At 39.6% G+C, this 23,956-nt stretch overlaps 1 protein-coding gene across 1 annotated transcript in view; it reads right to left on the minus strand.

Moving 5' to 3' along the window:
- The window catches only part of LOC150087170 (transmembrane ascorbate-dependent reductase CYB561), a 209,050-nt gene extending 187,980 nt beyond the window's left edge, over positions 1–21,070 (minus strand). The window contains exon 1 of the mRNA XM_090371865.1: positions 20,803–21,070. The gene's annotated coding sequence lies outside the window, so the exon portion shown is untranslated. The remainder of the gene's footprint in view (positions 1–20,802) is intronic.
- Positions 21,071–23,956: the final 2,886 nt, after the last annotated feature.

The raw sequence follows: 23,956 nt of genomic DNA on the forward strand, positions 1-23,956 counted from the left end.
ATCAATACAGAGTGGGAAGTCAAGTGATTGATTCGAGTGAAACAATCACTTGGCTTTTTACTCTACTTTAGTCATGCACCTGACTTGCCGTGTGACTAATTATAATGACGGGAAAAAAAAAATTGGTTGTGTGGAAATAAATATATTGTTTGGTAGTAGCAGCAAATAGTAGCTGTTTATAGAAGATAATAACCATAGATTTACAAGTAATCATGCATACATTTTTCCAACTGAATTCACACTTGGCATTTCAATTTTTTTTTTGCTCAAGGCTGTCCTGAAGTGGCGTTAAATTGGTCACTAGCTCAGGCAAGCACTATACGACCAGCCACATTGCTAAGTGACGGTTTAGTGAATAAGAAATTATCATTAGTAGAGGCAAGCTTATACAGCATCAGCCATAAAAAAAAAAAAAAACCTTTCCATTCCACCTATCCATTCGTTCCAAATATTTGTCTAGTTCTGCCTTGAGTTTATTTAAACAATCAACTACCCGCTGGCTAAAGGAAAATTTCCCCACATCTATTCGACAACTGTCTTTCCTCAATTTCAGTTTAAGTCCCGTCAGGTTTGTAATCTGAGCAAGAGGAAGAATCCCATTAGCATTGAACCTGCTCAATCCATTGAAGGCCTTATACACCTCAATCAGATCGTCTCGCATGTGCCTAGACGCTGCAATTTGCAGCACTTAAGTCTTTCTTCGTAAGAGCACTCCTTTGTTCCCCTCACCAGTGTTGTTGCCCTTCTCTATACTCGATCTTTACTAACATGTCTTTACTCTATATATCTTTACTAACATGAGGCTTACAGACCTGTACGCAGTACTCAAGATGTGGCCTGACCATTGCCGGCGCCTCCGTAGCCAGGTGGGCAGGAGCAGCAATGCGTAGCACACGCTTCTTGATTAGACCGGGGTTCGAGCCCATGACCACCAAATACGAGGATGAGGAAAGGTCAGGGAATGACCACCGCATATTTCCGGAGCAATATGGCCTTAGTTACTAATGCTCCTAAAAACCAAATAACAACAACAACAACTGACCATTGCCTTATACAACGGAATGATCACCTCCTTATCCCTGCTCGCAAAATTCCTGTATATCATTGACAAAACCCCATATCCTACTCGGGCACCCTGTCTGCACTGCTCAGAAAACTTCATGTCTGACTGCACAATCACCCCCAGGTCTTTTTCATTCACCACTACCCTGAGTGTAACACCACCCAGTTGGTACATTTCTCTGGGGTTACCGCTACTCATATGCATACTTTGCATTTGTCAATGTTAAACTTCAGTTGCCACTTCTCAGCCCATCTGTCCAACTTTTCCAGATTCTGTTGCAGCACCATACTGTCATTACTATCATTAACAACCCTCCCAAACTTTGTATCATCTGCAAATTTGACATTAAGCTTGATATACCTTCATCAATATCCTTGATAAATATACAACTGTTTTGTAACAACAATGGGCTCAACACCGAACCCTGGGGGAAGCCACTAATAACATTAGTCCATGAAGAGCAGTATCCATTGATTACCACTCTCTGTCTTCTCCCACTTAATTATCCTTTTATCCATTGTAGCAACTTGCCCTTAATGCCATACTACTCTAGTTTGTACAGTAGTCTTCCATGTGCAACAGTATCAAATGCTTTCCTAAATCCAAGTATATGATATCAGAATTATTTTTTGCATCCAGTTCCTTTGTGACCACGTCAGTGTATCCAATCAAATTGGTCAGACAAGACTTCCCTTTGACAAACCCATGGTGTCTGAATTATTACTGCTGTCTTGTCTAGATGATTCTGAAATGCTTCTTTAACCAGTGACTCCATTATTTTCAATGGAACAGAAGTCAAACTAACAGGTCTGTAATTACGCGTGTCACCCCTTTGATTTCCCTTTGTGAATGAGAGATACATTTTTACATCTCCAGTCCGTGGGGACTTCCCCTGAGGCCACGTATTCTCTCATAATTATGGCTAAGGGTTTGGTTACTTTCTTTGCCACCTCCTCTAACATAACTCGACAGATCCCATCCACCCCCGGGTGTTTTTTTTATATTTAATTTCAACATTTTCTCCTCCACTTTGCTCTCAGTTATTACAAAATCATTTAACTTCCTATTACAGTTTGATAAACAACTGGCCCTCTCCTTGAATAACTCATCTGTGAATGTAGACGCAAAATATTAATTTAGTTCGGCAGCTATCTGAGAATGATCATCTACAGTCAAAACCATTGATATTAAGTGGACCAATCTGATTGATTATTTTAGAGTTTATATAAGTAAAGAAGTCTTTGCTCTTTTTCTTTGCATCCATTGCCAAAAATTTCTCATAATCTGCCTTCGATTGCCTAACCACCTTTGTGACTTGATTACAGACTAGCTTATACATACCATAGGCTTCTGTGTCGCCTGATAATTTATATGCATTCCATGCATTTTTCTTCTCTGCCACGAGTCTCATTAGTTCATCTGACATCCATTTCGGCCTAAACCTTGAACAATATTTCTTAGTTGGTATAAAAAGCCTAGTAGCTTCCAAGATTAATTACACTACTGAACATAATTTTTACCTCCAGAAAATCAATTGTTGTTTCTGGTCAAGTTTTATGTATACAATTTAAAATAAATCAAAAATTTCCAATCACGTCTCAGTTTTAAGATATAGACAGATAACTGGATTCTGTACAAAGACATCATTACTGTTTGAAACACAATTTTTAAACTTATTAACTCTTGGTTGGTTTTGTTTATTGAGCTAAAAGTTAAGCAAGTACATCATTACTGTTCTTGCAATATAGTATATTTTGATTTTGATGCACTTTTCCAGACAAGTCAGTATTTTTTATTAATTTTATTACAGCATTAAACTGTTCAATATATATAATAAACTACGCTACAAGAATTCACCTTCTGTTCAAATTTACGAATTACTTTTACTGTTTTTAGGTTAATGCATTGTTAAAATGGAGAAGACAAAGCACAGAACTTGCGTCAATCACCCAGACAACTTCTGCTATGTTTGTGGACACTTAACCCCAAAAACTCAGAGGAAAAAAATATACAATGTCACAAAAGTTGCATATTCATTGTACTTCGGCTGCAAGATCGGTGACCAAGAAAAAAATTGGGTTCCACATATCTGTTGTATTACTTGTACAACCAACTTAAGGCTGTGGTTATATGGCAAGCTGAGAGCATTACCTTTTGCCATCCCTATGGTGCGGCGAGAGCACAAGAATCATTTCGACGACTGCTATTTCTGCATGACAAAAATAAAAGGTATTTCCAAAATGAGCAAGCACAGCATCAAATATCCCATCAGCAATTAGGCCAGTGCCACACGGTAAAGAACTGCCAGTACCTGTTCCACCAAAATCTTGGGGTATTGGAAGTAGTGATGAAAGTACAGAAGAAGTCGCTTTACCAGATGTCGCGGAACCATGTACTCCACATGATTTGGACTACGCGCAAGAAAAAGAAAAGGCCCCCACACTACACTGAACAAGAAGAATTAAGCGACTTGATTAGAGACTTGGGCTTACTCAAAGAGAAGGCTGAATTACTCGGATCCAGACAACAACAGTGGAACTTAATCGCCAAAGTTACAAACATTACAATATACCGTGAGCGAAATGAAGAGTTTTCAAGATATTTTTCAATGAAAACAACATGTGTGTCTGCAAAGATGTCGTTGGTCTTATGCATGAACTGAACATTGATCACAATGTTCAGTTCATGCATGAGGTTCGGCAGGCGAAGGCAGATTACGAGAAATCCTTGGCAAAAGATGCTAAGAAAACAGCAAGGATTTCTTTACTTATATAAACTCTAAAAGGAAGGGGATGAATCTGATTGGTCCACTTGACATCGATGGTTCGACTGTTGATGATCCTGCTCAGATAGCAAACAAACAGAATGAGTATTTCGCATCTACATTCACACGTGAGGAATTATTAAGGTTTGAAAATGGCAGAAGGTTATCAAATTGTAGCAGGATACTTAATGATTTTGTAATAAATGAGAGCAAAGTGGAAGAGAAATTGTTGAAGTTAAACATAAGAAAAGCACCTGGGGTGGATGGGATCTATACAGTTATATTAAAGGAGGCGGCAAAGCAACTAAGCAAACCATTAGACATAATTATGAGAGCATCCTTGGACTCAGGGGAGGTTCCCACGGACTGGAGATGTGCAAATGTATCCCCAATTCACAAAGGGGGATCGAAGGGTGACACGAGTAATTACAGACCAGTTAGTTTAACTTCTGTTCCGGGTAAAATAATGGAGTCGCTGGTTAAAGATGCATTGCAGGATCATCTAGACAGGACTGCAGCAATAATTCAGACACAGCATGGGTTTGTTAAGGGAAAGTCTTGTCTGACAAATTTGATAGGATATTATGATGTGGTTACAAAGGAACTGGATGCAAAAAATAATTTTGAATGGTATTAAGGGTAAGTTGCTACAATGGATAAAAGGATGGTTAAGTGCGAGAAGACAGAGGGTGGTAATCAATGGGTGCTGTTCTTCTTGGACTAATGTTATTAGTGGAGTCCCACAGGGTTCGGTGTTAGGTCCACTGTTGTTTTGTATATTTATCTATGATATTGATGAAGGTATATCAGGCTTAATGTCGAAGTTTGCAGATGATACAAAGGTTGGCAGGGTTGTTAATGACAGTAATGGCAGTGTGCTACTGCAACAGGATCTAGATAATTTGGGCAGATGGGCTAAGAAGTGGCAACTGAAGTTTAACCTTGACAAATGCAAAGTACTGCATATGGGTAGAAGTAACCCCAGAGAAACGTACCAACTGTGTGGTACTACACTTAAGGTGGTAGAAAATGAAAAAGACCTGGGAGTGATTGTGCAGGGAGATATGAAGTTTTCTGAGCAATGTAGACAGCCTGCCAGGGCAGGTCATGGGGTTTTGTCAATGATATATAGGAATTTTGCTAGCAGGGAAAAGGAGGTGATTATCCCTCTGTATAAGGCAATGGTCAGGCCACGCCTTGAGTACTGCGTACAGGTCTGGAGGCCTCATTTTAGGAAGGATGTAGATTTACTTGACCGTGTACAGAGAAGGGCAACAAGATTGGTGAGGGGAATGAAGGGATCCTCTTATCAAGAGAGGCTTAAGTTCTGCAAATTGCAGTGGCTGGAGACTAGGCACCTGCGCGGTGATCTGATTGAGGTGTGTATAAGGCCTTGAATGGGTTCAGCACGCTGAATTCTGATGGGATCCTTCCACTTGGGCCCCGGGTGCCAAGCGTTCCGTGGCCAAGCGATCTCAGTGCGTTTTTCCAAGCGAATTATCCAAAGAGCTTTTGCCAGTACATATTCTGTTTATTTCTGAATACCGCTTTCTTCATTTCATTTTATATTTCTGTAGCTCTTTCGCTCTACAAGTAGTAGGCAAAGGCCCAGAAAGGAAAGACACCTTTCTGTTTCTTTTTCCTCTATTACTAACACAACTAATAGCCGCTTGGTCACCTCGTGGCACTGCTCCTGCCTCCCCGTGGCGGGGCCGGTAACCTGGGTGGTAAAGACAAACCTCCAGGGCCAAAAGGAGCCGACATGGATATAAGTAACTATCCACTGTTAGAGCCCTCGAGCTTTAAGGTCAGAAATTCCTGACATTGACCATGACTCCAATCGTCCAAAGCGACTAAGGACGGAAAATCAGAATAAAGACGTGCCGGCATTTCTTATAATGCACTCGTTATCCACGCAACCTGTTGGCAAATTATCGCCTTTTCTTATACAGAAATGTTTGGAATCGGTTTGTGGATCTCCTAAAATGGTTAAGCGTCTCCAATCTGGAGACCTTCTAATTGAAACTTCTAAGACAACTCACTCAGAGAAGCTGTTAAAGTTAACATCATTTAACAGTATTCCAGTGACGGTTACGCCCCATAACACCCTTAACACCTCTAGAGGCGTTATCAGCGAATGGGACTTGCTATCTGTGTCAGAAGAAGAGATAATGCAAGAACTCAGGGAACAAAAAGTGACTCAAGCGCGGAGAATAATGACCAAAAAAGATGGCAACCTACTACCAACCAGGTCCATCATTTTGACATTTAGCACTCCGACTCTTCCATCTTCTGTTAAAGCAGGTTATTTAAACTGCAAGATTCGGCCCTACATCCCAAATCCCATTCGCTGCTTTAAGTGCCAAAAGTATGGCCATTCTCAGACGGCATGCCGAGGCGATGCTGTGTGTCCTATTTGTGGCTCTAAGGAGCATTCCCAAGGTGACTGTACAGCTACCACTCCTACTTGCCCTAACTGTAAAGGAAGCCATCCTGCCTTTTCTAAAGCATGTGACCTTTGGAAAACAGGCAAACAAATCCAGAAATATAAGGTAGAGCATAAAGTCACATACCCAGAAGCAAGGAAGCAAATTCTGTTAACCATGCCTAGCCGATCATACGCATCGGTCACTAAAAATAGCCGGTCAATTTCAACTCAAACAGATGTCTCCATAGAACCAAACATTTCATTTGCCACCTGGGCCAAAACTTTGCTAACGTACAATAAAAAATCTACAGTTAATGAAACTAGCAACACACCAATCAGTATCCCAACTGATGCCATCTCAACCTTGCCCGAACGAACAAAATCTGTTAGTGTTGAAAATAAAAAGACAACGAAACCACGCCATAGCAACATGGAAATGGAGGTTCAGTCAGAGGACGAAGACACAGTATTAGAACTACATGCCAATGATACCATGGACACAGGACGCCTAACCTTTCCCAGAAATGAAAAATCAAAACAAAATAGACAGAAACCTCAGAAAAAACAGTTAGATCAATCTTCCTCAAATAAACCCAATCAATGAACAAATTCCTTCAATGGAACTGCAGAGGACTACGCAGTAATATAGATGACCTGAATGATTTACTCATGCGAACTAACCCATTAGGAGTATGCTTACAGGAAACATTTTTATCACTTCACTCAAATTCAAAAACTTTGTACTATGTTTAGGCGAGACAGGGATTCTGACTCTTCTCGTGGAGGGGTAGGTATTCTTGTGAAAACTACCATGCCATCAAGACATCTCCAACTAGTAACCTCCCTAGAAGTTGTAGCAGTTCGAATAGCAATGGGAATATCATTAACTCTTGCATCTGTTTATATACCACCTAATTATCCTTGTTCCCAGACTGAACTTGACAGCCTTTTAACACAACTACCACGTCCTGTCTGTTTACTCGGTGATTTCAATGGTCACCATCCATTGTGGGGATCCTCCACTATGGATAAGAGAGGCCAATTAATTGAAACATTCCTAGATAATCATAATCTGACTGTATTAAACACTGGCTCTCCAACTCATATTCAATTACCTACAGGTACAACATCTGCCATAGACTTATCTATCTGTTCAGCATCTCTTTTTCCAAGTATGGAATGGTTTGTGTTAAATGATCCATTCCACAGTGACCATTTTCCCATCATCAGCTCAATTCAAACACAGGTCATATCATGCCCGAAAGCCCATTTATCTTGGAATTTCCACAAAGCAGACTGGAAAAACTATTCTACTTGTGTCCTACTAAACAAACAGTATGTACAGCAACAACATATTGATGACGTAACCGAACACATTACCAGCCATATATTATCAGCAGCCGAAATTTCTATTCCAAGATCCAAACAGAGCAAGCGGGTACACCAAAACCATTGGTGGAATCAAAATTGCACGAAAGCTAAAGTAGAAAAAAACCGTGCTTGGAACCAATTTCGCAAATTTCCCACTACCGCCAACCTTATAGTTTTCAAAAAACTACGAGCCAAAGCAAGACAAATTAGGAAAAAAGCAAAACGTGACTCCTGGATTAAATTCGCCTCAACTATTAACAAAAATACTGACACTCGGATTATCTGAAAAAAAATACAAGCTCTGAATGGAAAATTTCTACCGTTACAGTCTCCAATAATACAGTGGAATGGGCAGGACCTATCCTCTCCTACTGACATCGCAAATGCTTTAGCAGAATCCTTCTATAATACTTCCGCCTCTACCACTTATGTGACTACTTTTCAGAGAATTAAAACTAATGAAGAACGAAAAAAATTAAATTTTTCCACTAATCTCCCACTCCCATATAACCAGCCTTTTATTATAGCTGAACTCAAAGAATCCTTGAGTAAATCTCCAAATAGTGCAGCAGGACCAGACGGCATTCACTACAGAATGCTTAAACATCTGTGTGAAGCTGATCTGTACACACTATTGCTATTTTATAACAGGATCTTCTCAGAAAACACATATCCTCTCTCATGGCGTCATCCATATATTTGTGCAATACCAAAACCAGGCAAAGATACTTCTCAAGTTCAAAATTACAGACCAATATCATTGACAAGCTGTTTGGGCAAGATCTTCGAAAGAATGGTGCATAAGAGACTCACCTGGATTCTAGACTCCCAAAATCTGCTTTCTGACCACCAATATGGCTTCCGCAAAAACAGGTCCACCCTAGATTTACTTGTCAAAATTGAATCTAACATACGTAACGCCTTCATCAGGAGACAACATTTAGTTATGGTCAACCTGAATATTCAGAAAGCATTCGACACCACATGGCATCATGGTGTTATCAAGGATATGCATCAATTAGGGTTGAGAGGCTATCTACCTCAAATTATTCAGAACTTTTTAAAGTTACGTACCTTTCAAGTCAGATATCAAAACTTCCTATCAATATCTCATATTCAAGAAGAGGATGTCCCACAGGGTTCCATACTGAGTCCAACGCTATTTGCAATTAGGGTCAAAAATATATTGGAAGATCTTCCAAAAACTATTGATGTATATATGTATGCAGATAACCTCACGATATCGTGCCAATCACAAAATATGAATTCTATCGAAAGACAGTTACAAATTTCTCTAAACAGAATAGAATCGTGGACTTTACGCAATGGATACCATCTTGCTGAACTGAAATCCACTACCACTCATTTCTGCAAACTCCGGTCATTTCATCCTGATCCTGAGTTAAAGATAAAAAATATGTCAGTTCCTCTGGTAAACACTGTCCGCTTTCTTGGCCTGATACTAGATAGAAAACTGAACTTTCAAGCACATATGGCCTATCTCCGAACCATCTGCTTGAAGAAATTGAATATCCTTCGGTGTGTGTCATCTATGTCATGGGGCGCTGATCGGCATACTCTTATCCATATTTATAGAGCTCTCATCAGGTCCCGCTTGGACTACGGTTCTCCAGTGTATGACTCTGCAAGGAAGAGTACCTTAGAGCGATTAAATACCATCCAGCACAGTGCCCTTCGAGTTTCTCTAGGGGCTTTCAGAACCTCTCCAATCCAGAGTCTTTACATTGAAGCCCATGAACCTCCCTTACATCTTCGGAGGAAAACATTGCTTTTGATATATGCCGCAAAAATCCGCAGTCTTCCCTCTCACCCGAATTGGAGATGTCTGTACAATACCGAATGGGAGTCATTTTACAACAGTAAACCAAATGAAAACAGACCTGCTGCACTTAGACTTAAAGAACTAACTCAAACGTGGAATATTGAAATGGGCAATATATATCAGGACATAACACCGCCTGATCCACCGTGGACAAATATCCGTGCAATTTATGATGATTATTTCCAACAGTGGGGAAAGAACACCTTGTGTCCCTTCAATATTGCGCAATTACATGAAACTCACTCTGCTTCCAATTCACAGGCCTGTAAGATCTATACAGACGGATCAAAAACTGAGACCCAAGTAGGCGCTGCGGCTATCTTTCCATCATTCACCGCTTCTGTCTCATTACCCATAGGATGCAGTATCTTCACTGCTGAGCTTTATGCTATTAACTTGGCTCTAGGTCACATTACTCAACTTCTAATTTCGTCTGCCTTAATATACACTGACTCACTCAGTGCTGTCTCTGCCATAAATAGTAATACCAACTCCTCTCACCCTGTAATAAAACAAATCCATTCTAAATTACTTGTGTGTAAAGAGTCAAACCAAACTGTCACTTTCTGCTGGATTCCAGGTCATTCTGGGATTGCAGGAAATGAAAGAGCAGATCTTGCAGCCAAACAACCAGATAATACTCTTCTGCAAACTTTTCAAATTCCATATACTGATTATAAACATATTATCCGCAAAGCATGTTATAATAGCTGGTCATTAATCTGGAAAGGCCATCCAAGAAATAAATTGTACCAAATAAAACCAGAACCAAAGCAGTGGCACTCCAGCTTCCAGAAAAGCAGACGAGAAGAAACAATTTTAGTAAGGCTCAGGATTGGGCATACTCATCTCACTCACCTCTATCTATTAACTAATGACAGCGCTCCCCAATGTACATCATGTCAAGTACAACTGACCATTCGCCATTTGTTAGTGGCCTGTCCCCGATTTCAAAACATCCGCTTAGACACTTTTAAATCAATTATTAATATGCAGAGATCAATAAATTTAATGCAGATTCTAGGAGATGATCCTAATAAAAAAGAACTATTTACTTTCCTAAACCGGATAGGATTATATCATAAAATATAGTTTTTATTGAATATTCACCATTAGAAAGACACAATATGGCCCAAGTAGCCTTTGTGTCGTTAAACACAACAACAACAACAACATCCTTCCACTTGTTCAGATTACGAACCTAAGGGAACATAAATTCAAATTACGAAAGGACAGATGTAGAATAGATGTGCGGAAATTTGCCTTTAGCCAGCGGGTGGTTAATTGCTGGAACAAACTTCCATTTGTCGTTGTGGAAGTTGATAGGTTGAATAAATTTAAGGAGGAACTGGACAGGCATTTGGAGGGAATGGTGTGATTTTTTTTTTTTTTTTGGCTGATGCTGCATAAGCTCATACATTTGCTTTCTTGCATCACATGCCACTACTACTACTACTACTACTACAATACATCTGAATGGCGTTTGTTCATTGATGCGTCAAAGCTAAGTTTGAAAGCAGTATTGCTTCATAATGGAAATACTTTACCATCAATTCCTATTGTTCATGCTGTTGGCCTGAAAGAAACTTACGATAGTATGTCCCAGATTCTTGCTGCTATACGTTACAATGACTATGGTTGGAATATCTGTGGTGATCTCAAAGTGATTGGACTGCTTGCTGGGTTGCAAGATAGTTTCACTAAATACTGTTGTTTCCTGTGTTTGTTGGACAGTCGTGCAACAGCCAAACACTACGTCACTGGGACAAGAGAGATGAATATATTCCGTCAAAAGCAATGTAACCCTTTACACATCAAGCTTGGACTGATTAAGAAAGTCACTAAGGCACTGGATAAAGAAAGCAGAAGATTCGCATATTTACTGAAAATGTTTCCAAATTTATCTCATGCAAAGCTGAAGGAAGGAATTGTCATAGGTTCTCACATAAGAGAGCTCCTAAAAGATGAAGAATTTTAAAGATACCTGAATGTTGAACTGGCTGCATGGAGATCTTTCAAGGCTGTGGTGGTACACGGATTCCTCGGAAAGAGAAAAGAAGAGAACTATAAGAAACTGGTGACAAACTTGCTCAAATGGTACAAGAATATGGGGTGCCGAATGTCATTGAAAATGCATTTCCTTCATTTCCATCTGGATTTATTTCCTGAAAACAGATGTCAGTGATGAACAAGGAGAGCGCTTCTAACAGGACATATCTGCAATGGAAAAACGATATCAAGGTCGCTGGGACTCTGCCATGATGGGAGATTACTGTTGGTTCCTTAAACGGGAAAGCAATCTGGAGTATAAAATGAAATAATTGAGTGGGAAACATGTCTATGTAACATATATTGTGTGTCTATGTAACATATATTGTGTGTCTATGTAACATATATTGTGTGTAATAATTACAACCACATATGCTGATATTGTATAAAAACAAGTAATTTAAAAAATGCATATATCTTTTGATGTAGACGTGACAGAAGTAAAAGATTGATATTTTCATAATCAGGACATTAATTTTGTTCAGAATAACCAACTTTCGTTCCACAGGTATGTAGGGGAAAAAAAACTTTTGTCGGGTAGTGTTATTTGAATGTTTATCCTTTTGAATTTGCTGTTGGTAACATCATCAGTTGGTCCCACCATATAGAATTTAAATACTGTCTCAGACCACTGTAGTCACCTTTACGAAAGCAAACACCCTTCCCTTTACCCCTGATGGTAATTACCTCTTTGAATAAATCCCACTTCAGCACACTGTGATCACTGCCACCTAGTGGTTCCTTTATCTGCAGATTCTTAATGCATGAAGAATCACTAGTGATAATCATATCAAGAGTATTACTCCCTCTAGTTGCCTCCCGAACATGCTGCTGTAGAAAACAATTATCCAATAAATCCACAAATGCCTTGCTACTGTGTGAGTGACCAACCTACAAATTCCAGTCAAGATCTGGGAAATTAAAATCCCCCATTATAAGACACTCTGATTTATTGGCCCATTTTATTTCTCTGCACAATTGCTTATTATACTCCTCAGAGTCATTAGGCCTATAAGACACACATAATCTCATTTTTCCTTTCCCAGTGCTTATGTCACGCCAAACAGACTCAACATTGCATTGTCCACCAACATCAATTTGATGCACTTCCTTAGATTTTATGTGTTTCTTAACTAACAGCATAACCCCTCCTCCCTTCCTGTCCTGTTTATCCTTTCTGTACACATTGTACTCCCCAAATTCCAATTCTGCACTGCTTATGTCTGTGTGACACCACGTCTCTGATATCCCAACAATATCCGCCTTTGATGTCTTGACTAGCACTTCAAGCTCATCAAATTTATTTACCAAACTACTAGCACTGGTGTACACACAAGTATACATGCACCTGTTCTTAGTTACTCTATCACAGCCCATGTATTTACTTGTTTCATGACTCCCAGCAGTTCCTGAAATCCCCAGCAACTTGCTTTCCGGGCTGCTGCCCATTCCAATAGAAGCAGTGCAAGAATCATTTTCACCTCTGCCTGCGGCTGCTGTTAATCTATTATTCTGTGAATCCCCCCCAGCTAACAGTTTTCCGCCCCACCTAACATTGCCTCGAAGCATCGGCAAATATCCTTGTACCCTTTCTATTTAAGTGTATCCCATCCCTGTAGAAGCAATCTCTTCTGTTAACAAGCACAGAACACTCTGAAAAAAATTCTACCCCATGAGACTTGCATAATCTCTCAGTGCCGAATTGATTGACAAGACTCTCATCATACTGTATACTCTCTCCTATCGTGTCTGGGCAGAATTGCAGACACTTCCAAATTTAACCTTAACTTGCCACCGTTTTTCAACATTGACCTGTACTTGTTAAGTAAATCCGCAGATCTCCTACACTTAGTGTCATTAGTGCCAACGTATACAATGATATTACATTTTGTGCCCTCAAAAGATGGTATCTTCTCTACAACGTCATCAATTTTTGCCCCTGGCAGACATACCCCGGGTCCTATTCCACCTATCCTTTTAGCACAGTATATTTCCCGTTTCCTTGACAATTGAGTCACCGACAATAGCTATCTCCTGTCGCACCAGCGCATTCTGCACTGAAGATTGCCTGGGAAATCGCACTAGTTTACTGAACAAGAACTGGCACTAGAAGAGAGAGAGAATTCAAAGTAATAATATAGCTAAAGCTATATAGACTAAGAAATTATAAGATTTCAGCAGGACTACCATGTCCTTTTTTCCGCTTTTGCAGCCAACAGGATGTTAACTGCATATATAATGCAATCCGCTTAATAATTCTCACAGCAGAATAACCTTGCTTTTGCAACAAAAGTTGCCTAATACTGCACTACTTCAAACAGATGAAAGATTTCTACTTTCAAACCTCCCCAGAAAGTTAACTGGCCATATCTTTAAAATATGAGTGCTACCAGAGCCAGCGCAAGGGTTTCATGCTCCCTAGGCGAGACAAAATTTGCGCACCAGTTGTATTTTGTACCATCCATCGGCCTATCTATCCATCACCTTGCCTACCAACACGCTTACCTATTCCCACCTGTCTATCCATTCATTTATAATATTTATCTGCTTGATGTATATTATTATGATTTATTGTATGATGTGATGATAACAATACAGTGCACGAATACGACATGGAACGTTATCACAAAATAAACGTTTATCGTTCTCCATTCCTCCTCTTCCCCTGGTCATCAAATTCATTGGCATGAATCCCGATAATTATTATAGTTGAGTTTTCGGCATCGAACATTTGGCGTGGAGGTTTGTACTTCTGTACTATGTTGCAGTTGCTGTGTTAAAAACGAAGGCGTCTGACTTAAAATATTATCCCTTCTCTACCTTTTCTATTAATATTTTCGGAAGCTTTTAATTAAATATCAAAGTGATGTGCCGACAAAGCGATCCCGCCTATGTTGTAAATCAATCTTTTTTTTCCTTTTAAATATATTCTTAATATTTGATAAAATATTTAGATAATATTATTTCTTTATTTAGAAATAATTATTACCTTATTGAATTTAAATAATTATTTTTTTAACCACTAAAAAAAAAAAATACATTTAGTTGGAATGCACCCCTAGGACCTTTGCGCCCTAGGCGACTGCCTAGGTTTGCCTAATGGACGGGCCAGCTTTGAGTGATACAACAGTGTTTCAGGACTAATTAGTCCTTCGTCAGATAGTGGGAGGAGTCTTTAGTGACAACACTCAGACAAAACAGGTAGCCTTAGCTATATTACAGCTTCAAACACTGATTTCGTACGTTGCGCACAGCAACTCACATGGAACAACTATTTTGTCTGTATGCTGCCACAAGAGACTACCTGTTATTGATGAGGGACCAGTAGTCAGTCCTAAAACAGGCTGTCATAACATTCTCATCCATTAAACAAATGACCGATTAACCTTTCTGGCTAGGCCATCTGTTTGAAAATAGTGCAATGGCAAAAATATTAGGACAACTCGTTGCAAAAGCAAGTCTGTTCCACTGTAAGAATTCGGACCACCGTATTATCTATGTAGTTTAAAGCTTGCTGGTCGTATTTAAAGGACATGACGTTTAAACCTTCAAACATGTTATAAAAAAGAGGAATATCACCCTTTTCTTGCATGGATTCTTAAAGGCAAATGCGATCACTAATACGAGTGTCTAACTTCTTAATATTTCCGGATTTGAAAATGCCGATTTTTTTTTTTTTTTCTCTAACTGCTGAAAGATTTTTATTCTTTTCGGTACGCTATTATTTTTTCAATACAGCCTCACAAAAATGTTGTCGCAACAGCACGGGAATTAATTTTTCAATGGCGATATAAATAAAAGAAAACAATTTTGATAATAATAATAATAATAATAATGGAGACCATCCACACAGCTGTATACTGTGCTTCCATAGCAGCCACTAGAATTAATGGAAGCGAAACGGGACACCAGCAGCAGAAGAAAAATTTATTCCCAAGAACACTCAGCAGAAGTCCTTGGGAAAGAAGACTTCAGCAGAATATAGAAGAATTAAGAATCAAGGTAGGCCAACTGACCTAGTTCCAACAGGGTAATAGGAGTAAGAAATTGACTGGACGAGTGAAGAGCATTCTCAAGAGAGACAACGTCCATAGCAAACACGAGACCAAAAATCAGAGAATAGGAGAATACTTAGACACACTGAAGCAGAACCTCCTCACACTCAGGCACTGATACAAAGAGCGTTCCGAGAGGAAAATAAACAACTGAATCTTCGAAGCAAACCAAAGAGCTTTCTACAGGGTTATCGGACAAGACAGGAAAGATGGAAACAGACCACCCGAGCAGAACACAATCGAGCAGTTCTGGGGCAACGTATGAAGCAGTGAAATAAGGCATAACAGTCCTTGGATAGAACTAGAACGGAAGAAAACCAAGGTCGACAAGAGATGTGAGAATGGGGAATTCTCAAGTGAGGAAGAAATACAACAGTCGATCAGGAAGTTCCACAACTGGCGAACCCCAGGAATAGATAACGTACACAATTACAAGAAGCTCACTTGCATACACAAGCACATTCATGCGTACGCATGTCATTTATTTATTTATTTTTTATTTTTTGGTAATTGTTGGCGAATAGGCTTCTGTGGTCATAATGCACCTCCAAAGGTTTTTGCAGTACTTTGATCCAAGCCCGAGGCGGGAATCGAACCAGCGACCTTTGGGTTGCCAGGCAGGCACTTTACCCACCCGGCTAGCCCGGTCGGCACATGTCATTTATGTGTGTGCATATACACTGGTGTTCAAAGAAAGTGCATCACCCCTTAAAACTGTAATTGTCATCTGAATAACGTAATTATATGGCAATATTTCTTGCATCAGATAAGATTGACATGCGTAGGTGATGACGTAACATTGTATCAGCTGTTACTTTCAACTATACACGCACTGCAAGAGTTGCAGTCATTCCTTGTTTGTGTCAGGATGGCGAGTTACATGCAGTTGACGCCACGAATAAAAAGTGCCATTGCTGCTTTACGTGAGGAAGGATGTTCTTCCCGTCATATTGCTTACAGAATGTCTTGTAATCAGTCGACAGCGAATAGATTTCTTTCCAAACTCAAGAATACTGGTTCTGCTGATAGGAAAAATGGACCGGACGCAAACGAGTCTCTACACCAAAACAGGACCGCGTTTTGAAGCGCTTATGCCTTAAAAACCGTAAAGCTTCTTCGTCTGAGCTGAGAAGAGAATGGGAAGAACATACGGGAGTGATAGCAAGTGCAAGAACAGTCAGAACGCCTCTTAAAAAATGGACTTGTAGCCCGTCATCCTCAGAAAAAGCCCCTCCTCACACAAAAAAATTAAAAAGGCCCGATTAAATTGGTGTAAGGAGCATGTCAAATGAACCCCCGATCAGTGGAAGTCAGTTATTTTCTCGGATTCACCCTGCATGGCTCTGATGGGAGACAAACGATTCGCCGTAGACGTAGTGAAGAATACCATCCAGACTGTACGTGTCTACAGTGAAATTCCCTACCAGCCAAATGATATGGGGGTGCATTTCGTATCGAGGAGTAGGTCGCCTACAATTTATAAAAGGTTCCGTAAATGCCAATGGATACCTGGCTATATTGGAAGGCAAATTGCTGCCAACCATTAGAGACCATTTCAACCTGCCAAGTAACTGCATCTTTCAGGATGACTCCGCTCCTTGTCATCGGGCAAAAAGTGTAAGTAGGCACTTCTGTAGTTTAGCTTCATTTCTGCATTAGAGGTTCGACAGTAATGTGTTTACATTTGTTACAGTTGAAAAAATGATTGGAAGAACGGTCCATTACAACTCTTAGCTGGCCAGGAAACAGCCCAGACCTGAATCCTATAGAGAACTGTTGGCATCGTGTGGAATCTGCAGTTGCCAGAAAGAAACCAAAGACCCTTCACGAACTTCAGAAAGCCATAATTCGTGTTTGAAACCACGAACTATCAGTTGATTATCTTCAGAAATTGATCTTGTCAATGCCTCGATGGTGTGCTGCTGTCATCAGGGTCAGAGGCGGTTCAACTAAATATTAGTTTGCACCTGGTGAACTTTTCGTTTTGTTTTCCATTTAAAATAATAAACTGAAGCAAATTGAGATCTGATAACATTTCAGCCATAATTGTAGTCTTTACCAAAATTGTTGTACAAAGGTTGCAAATGCTCATTTTGTTAAATTTTGAGAGCAGCTGTCAAATATTACTTAGCTTTGCCTGAACTATTAATAAATACCTTTTGTTTATATTTTTATTTGTGATGTTAGTCATTAATGTAACATACCATCGCGAAAATGGGTTAGAAATGTGAAATTCCTAGGTGATGCACTTTCTTTGAACACCAGTGTATGTATGCGCGTGCGCATATGCATTTATATATACCGGTGCGAACATATATGCACACGTATAATTCAGGTGTATTAATTAATTCTAAGGGTAATTCAGAATTTTTTTTTTTTTGGCTGTTGCAGCATAAGCTTCAGGCTTTCTCGCACCATATGGCTAATAATAATAATAATTATTATTATTATTATTGCACCAGGGAAAATTAGTCGGTCGAAACTATCAGCTGCAGACTGGTAAAGAGATCGAAACAAACCCCTAGCACTGTGCTGTTATGGGCATACATGTAAAATTGTTTACTGATTTTAGGGAGAGACCTACAAATGCCTCGGGATGATGCAGCGGGACGCTGTTCCCCGAGAATGGAGTCATGCTCGCCATCCAAGACCAGGTAATCTCAGTGGCGTAGCTACCATATAGGCAGGCAAGGCAATTGCCTAAGGGCCCGGCGTCTTAGGCTGTCTCCTGTTTTTGCAATTTTCATTAATTAAGTAGGGGCCCGAACAAGGGTAGCTACGCTACTGCAGGTAATCGACACTAGAAACTATAGAAAATACATCGCCAAGGAGCCCAGAGTGTCAGATGACATATGGCCTAAGAAACGATCCAACACATCACTGTTGGATGTGTTGGATCGTTTCTTAGGGATGCAAGGTACATTACGAGTGTACCCGGACTGAGTACACTCGTAAACACGACAAAGTAGCCTGGATAATGCATCAGAAGTTAGCAAGGAAATATCAGTTGATCGACGAACGTGACCGTACCACAAGTACGAACCCTAGGCAGTACTAAAGACCCCAACACACAAGCTGCACTGGGACCGCGCCATAATAACGGATATGACAATCTCGCAAAACCGACCGGATCCTTGTGGACAAGAAGGAATAGGCTATCTATCTGATTGACACAGCGGTACCCAATACAGACAACCTCCAGAAAACCAAAGAGGAAAAAAATCAGGAAGTACACGAACCTAATACAGGAGATCAAAGAGATGTGGCATATGCGACGACTATCCCGGCCATTCTGTCAACTACCGGTTGACACAATGGTCGGGATGTCAACTACCGGTTGACACTTCTGGCGCCAAAGACCCTAGATAGACTTCAGGAATGGTCAGAAACATGGCAGCTATACTTTAATCCAACAAAGTGTAAGGTATTACACCTGGGAAACAGTAACCCCAAAATAACTTATTCACTTGGTGGAGTTCAACTAAACCCAGTACTGGAGGAAAGGGACTTGGGTGTTACGATACGGTCAGACATGAAATTCTCTGAGCATTGCAAACAGGTTGCAAGGAAGGCCCATGGTGTCCTATCGATGATCTATCGAACTTTTGCAAGTAGAGATAGGGACGTGATAATCCCATTATATAAGGCTTATGTTAGACCACACTTGGAATACTGTGTTCAAGTATGGAGACCGCACCTAAAGAAAGATATCGAGCTTCTTGAAAGGGTGCAAAGACGGGTCACTCGCCTGGTGAGATCGGCAAAAGGGCGTCCTTATGAAGAAAGACTTGGAATACGTGGGTTGCAGAGTTTTGAAACTAGACACCTTAGAGGAGATTTGATTGAGGTGTTTAAGGCTCTGAGAGGCATCAGTAAAATGAATGAGGACGAAATTTTCAAGATTATAAATGATGCTAGAACTAGGGTACATAAATTCAAGTTACGGGGGGGGATGTTTAGATTGGACTGCAGGAAGTTTCATTTTAGCCAGCTAGTTATAAATTATTGGAATAAGTTACCTACGTGAGTGGTAGAGGCTGACAGTTTGGGGAAATTCAAAGGTCATCTGGATAGTACCTTCGGGTGAAGGAAACGCATAGGATGATAGGTTTAATTTCCTTTTCTTTTATTAATTATTAGTTGTTTTTTTTTTTATCATTGTTTTATTCGGTTTTTTTTTTTTTTTTGGCTGGTGCAGCATAAGCCATAGGCTTTCTTGCACCATGCGGCCATTACTAATACTAATAACAGCCTAGGCAATAGGTCTCACAGCGAACACCTACGAGGAACTCCAGACAGTCGCAATCTCTGACTATCCTACCTGTAGGATAGTCAGAGATTGCGACTGAGTTTTCCTCTGACTGTAAGATTGTCAGAGAGTTCCTCGACCAACCGTAACACCACACCTAACAACCACCTGGTGTACTTGGTAGCAATACCCGTCACGGGGTGGAACTCCCAATCAGGGAGAAATAATATAAGAGCAACAATAATAATAATAACAGTTCGTACTGATGCTTTATTTCAACACCTTCGCTTTAACACTACGATATATGCAAAAGATATGTATGTTTTTCCATTTATCGCGATAATAATAGTAATTGCCATGCTCAATAAGCTAATTTATATAACTAATAATATTTTAGGGCAGAAAGTCTCAAACCTTACAATAATGATGCCACCGTACAAACTTCGGTTTGTATAAAAAATTCAACTATGTAAAAATGATGCACCGAACAAACATAGACAAATTTATATATAATTTTAACATCGTTATATTTAGTTCAGAAAAACATTTTAAATGAAAATCGGTACAAAACAGCGTCCCCACAATAGTTCTGGGACACTGGGACAATACGCCAACATGGGACAATCCCAGGAAATCGGGATGCTTAGCGCCCTATAAATACATGATGTATGTAAATAAATTTAGTTTTATTAAATTTACTCTTTTACTTTGCAAATTATCCTGGATAATTCATTTTCTCACCATCCCAGATAATCAGTAGTCCAGTGTATGTTATTTTTTTGCCTCTTTCCCAAATTCTTCACCGCTTCACAGTTTGAGAAAGTCATTGATAAAGAATGTGTTTGGCGTTGTAGTCAATATGCACTCAAACAATTTTAGAAATAACTAGAAATAAAATAAATTCACTGCTCGTGAAATGCTCTATTGTTCTCATTATTCTTGAGAAATTCAGATGATTAGAAAAGAGTATTCAAGCTTACCCTGAACGCAGTTGACTTTAAACGAATAACACTTCCTAACTATACGATGCCGCTACCTTATAGAGTTACCGTATGTTTCTCATCAGTGGGCAAGCAAGTTAAATCTCAGCCAGTTGAATTACAGTACAGGTTAATAACAGAGTAAAACGTTCTTATATATTATCAGGAAACATAAATATCACTGAAAACTTAGTTCGGCAAGGTATATCCTTAAATGTGTCACTCCTCAGACGACACTCCATTCCACCTTGCAGCTACAAGCAAACTGATCACCGTCGCTTCTAAGGTATCTAAAATACATGCGCTTGTGCAGTGGTTTGCGCTTGCGCAGCAGAAGACGTGCTAGTCGTTCATTTTAGCTCACAGAGAAGGATGTTTTGGCTGGGCGATTGTTACTACCGAAGCTTGTTTGATTGTAGAGAAATGATTGTGATATTACTGGTACCTTTTTTTTTTTTTTGTTGTATTGGTGGGGGGAGAAGGAGAATTTGTATCCAAGCACTTAATAGAATAAAATAGAATAGAATCTTTAATTGCAATAACCCCAGGGGCTCACATCTGGTGAGTATGGGCTTGGCACACCCAGCGTTCTGAGCTGGATATCATAATTCTTCCTTCTCTTCTTGGTGATTCCCTTCTACCTCTCTCTCTCTCTCTCTCTCTGGGTAACTTGGAATTTTTTTTTTTTTTTTTTAGCTGGTGCAGCATAAGCCTCAGGCTTCCTTGCACTATATGATAATAATAATAATATGAGCTACATGCAATTAATCCCGTGAAGGCATGACCGTGCCTTATGTCTGTATGGATGTGAATCCATACAGACATAAGAAATACATATATATGTTACATAATATACATCCATTTATGTATGCATACGAATACATAAATAATTAAATCATTACATTAACTGTAACCACATAAATCAGTAATGAAATGTTATTTATGGGGCCGAGTGGCGAGCTGAACAAGCGTGGTCGACGAGGATTACATGTGCAGGCGGCGTTTAGCATATCGAGAATATATCTGTGGTGTTCACGGGTGTCAACTATTGGAAGGCAAAAGCGCAGCTCTAAATTTTTAGTGTAGCGAGGATTCTCTTTCTGTATTTTTGTGTTTACCACTTCTTGGAGTTCATCGTCGATCGCTTGCAGTGAGGGCAGCATTTGCTTTGGTAGGAAGCCTTAATTAAGTCTTGACGCAATGTTCCTGCCAGTGCATGATGTGAAATCACAGATTTCTAATTCGCAAATTCATGGGTTTTCCATTACTTCTGGGAAAACCAGAAACACAAGTTTTTCGCTGTTCTCTGCAGAATCTGCAATGCATTTATTTCTCTATGGCATAATTAAAAAAATAATAATAATAACTAAACGGGAAATCCTTAGTTGAAAACTTGTACAAATTTTTGGAAATTTCCACACGGGCGGTGGGGGTGGGTAATTAATTACCACTCCCACTACTCAACTCGCGCGTGCACATACACAAGAAGGAAAGCTATATTTTATTTTGTTTAGTTAGCATAAAGGTAGAGCAGAACATGAGCTTGGGAGAAACGTTCCAGCCTGTTCGTCTGCTAAATATGATAGTAATTGCTATTAGTATTGGCAAACGAAGAAGGAAACAAAGCGAGAGTGCATAGCACGCGTTCCTTGAGTGGACCGGGGTTCAAGCCCGTGACTACTAAATACGATAAATATTTGTATTGACGATTTATTGTAAACTCTACTAACTTGGTTGTCGTGCCGGAGTATAAACAGAAAATTTATTTTTTTAATACAACAGCACCAGCCGAAGTTGGGGGGGGGGGAACATCCCTCTGGAACAAACCTAGCTTGCACAGGTTTACAACTGATTAACGATTTCCCGACAAGAAGTTTTTTTTCTTTTTTTGTTAGTTGTTGGCGCATCGGCTTCTGTGGCCATAATGCACCTCCCAAAGTTTTTGCACTTTACTCTGATCCAAGCCCGAGGCGGGATTCGAACCCGCGACCGTTGGGTTGCCAGGCAGGCACTTTACCCACCTGGCTAGCCCGGTCGGCCCGACAAGAAGTAACAACCAAATAAATTTCATTCTTGCCACCTTTCCTTGAACAACTGACTACTCGCCAGAGACTTGTTTCAATTCGGAACACCATATGGAGTGACTCCAACTTTGTGCAGTCATCTCAGTCGTCTTCACTTGTCTGATGACTGTTCTTCCAGATGCTCTCACTTTCTCAGTCATTGGATGCTGACCTTAACCCGATCCGCGTCCTAAGTTTCCTTGTTACAGGGAATAAAAAAGCCAAGTCTTATTGCCATTTCAAGCCAACAATGCTATCTACCGCAAAGAAGATTTACTAACTTGTACAGTACGATGATGAGTAATGACAAACTTTGTACTTTTGCTAACATTTTTACGTGGTTGAACTCACTTTTTCTATAGACAGAAATGATTTATGAATCATTTCTGCCTGTAGAACATTTTTTACAATTGCAATGTAAAATTATTTGTATTTTCCTCTATTGTGTTGTGCGTAATTCTATTGTACTTTGAACCTTTTCTACCTCGTTTTATACTATATGTATCTCCTTATGTCTGATTTATTGAATATTCTCTATTATTATTTATTCATTTTAACTTTTCTTTCACATACTGTATTATCACAGTTAACCCTGGCCTGGTGACCATGAAAGGCAAGATGGCAATGTTTTATATCTATTATTATTACTCTTATATTATTTCTGCCTGATTGGGATTCCACCTCGTGACTTTCTGGAGTTCCTTGTAGGTGTTTGCTGGAAGACCTATTGCTACAGTATGGTGCCGAAGACCCTACTGTTATATAGGGTCTTCGGCACCATACTGGTGGTTGCCACAATGATGAGGATTTTCGTTACTTGTTGCCTATGCCAAATCTCTTATTATTATTATTGCAATAAACATGTATAACAGTTGTAAATTATAAAGAAATTTTTCCGATAATTCCAAAAAAAAAATTATGTCTCTATCGTGATGTGTGAAATATATACTGAAATTTTAATAACTTAATGAACGACCAATTTCAAATATCATACAATAATATATATGCTATCTTAATAAATCTGTCAACTACTGAGTGCCGGGCACTCAGGATGAAGGATTCGTAGTCACGAATGGTCGTTAGTGTAGTAT

Source organism: Mastigoproctus giganteus, chromosome 4 (assembly GCF_048544385.1).
Source record: "Mastigoproctus giganteus isolate SK-2022 chromosome 4, ASM4854438v1, whole genome shotgun sequence".
Lineage (NCBI taxonomy): Eukaryota > Metazoa > Arthropoda > Arachnida > Uropygi > Thelyphonidae > Mastigoproctus > Mastigoproctus giganteus.